This window comes from Cebus imitator, unplaced genomic scaffold, assembly GCF_001604975.1.
Source record: "Cebus imitator isolate Cc_AM_T3 unplaced genomic scaffold, Cebus_imitator-1.0 Scaffold181, whole genome shotgun sequence".
Classification (NCBI taxonomy): Eukaryota; Metazoa; Chordata; class Mammalia; order Primates; family Cebidae; genus Cebus; species Cebus imitator.
In genome coordinates, this window is record NW_016107496.1 from 3,759,745 (window position 1) to 3,760,855 (window position 1,111).

Below are 1,111 nucleotides of genomic sequence, written 5' to 3' on the forward strand. Positions count from 1 at the left end.
AAAAAAAAAAAAAAAAAAAAGAAAACCTCTGCAGCCAATTAAGCCACCTGGGTTCCTTTCCTCATGGGGGCCCAGTGTGAGATGGCTGCAAACAGCAGCTTCCTTGGTAGTGTAATGCAGCCTGTTTCTTGTATGGTTTGCTCTAAGAGACCTTGGAGATAGGCCTTTCAGATGTATGTTCATGTCTCTGACCTTGCACTACCCCTGTGTAGGCTCCATACAGGCATGTGAGGTTCCTTTGGAAAGCCCCAGGGCACTGTGGCCAGGGTTCACATTGGCCAAGTGATCATGTCCATCCGCACCAAGCTGCAGAACAAGGAGCATGTGTGAGGCCCTGCGCAGGGCAAAGTTCAAGTTCCCTGGTCGCCAGAAGATCCACATCTCAAAGAAGTGGGGCTTCACCAAGTTCAATGTCAGTGAATTTGAAGACATGGTGGCTGAGAAGCAGCTCATCCCAGATGGCCATGGGGTTAAGTACATCCCCAGTCATGGCCCTCTGGACAAGTGGCAGGGCCTGCATTCATGAGGGTTTCCACTGTGTTGTCCCCTGTTCATATTTACCAATAAATTCTACTTCCTGTCCAAAAGAAAAAGAAAAAGAAAGAAAGAAGAAAGAGAGAGAAAGAAAGAAAGAAAGAAAGAAAGAAAGAAAGAAAGAAAGAAAGAAAGAAAGAAGGAAAGAAAGAAAGAGAAAACCAACAGCCAGCATATACAACTTGGAGACTTTCTTCTGAATTAACTGTTTTCCAGTCCTGGTTGCCACCCAGCCAGGGCCTTATTCTGGCTTCAGGCCCTCACATCTCTCACGGGATTTTTGAAACTTGATGGAAGGACCAGAGGAGTCAAGAGCAAGGGGCTTTATTCAACTCAAAATACCAGCTGTTGAAGCCGGGTGCAGTGGCTCTCTCCTGTAATCTCAGAAATTTGGGAGGCTTTGGTGGGCAGATCACTTGAGGCCAGGAGTTTGAGACCAGCCTGTCCGGCATGGTGAAACCTATCTCTACTAAAGATACAAAAAATTAGCTGGGCATGGTGGCGGGCACTTGTAATCCCAGCTACTCGGGAGGCTGGGGCAGGAGAATCACCTGAACCTGGGAGGTAGAGGTTGCAG

At 47.6% G+C, this 1,111-nt stretch overlaps 1 non-coding gene across 1 annotated transcript; it reads left to right on the top strand.

The window, feature by feature from the left end:
- Positions 1-28: 28 nt before the first annotated feature.
- LOC119473760 lies at positions 29-164 on the top strand. Its single transcript, XR_005202984.1, has one exon. It is a non-coding gene; the product is annotated as a small nucleolar RNA SNORA70 (small nucleolar RNA).
- The last annotated feature ends 947 nt before the right edge of the window (positions 165-1,111 follow it).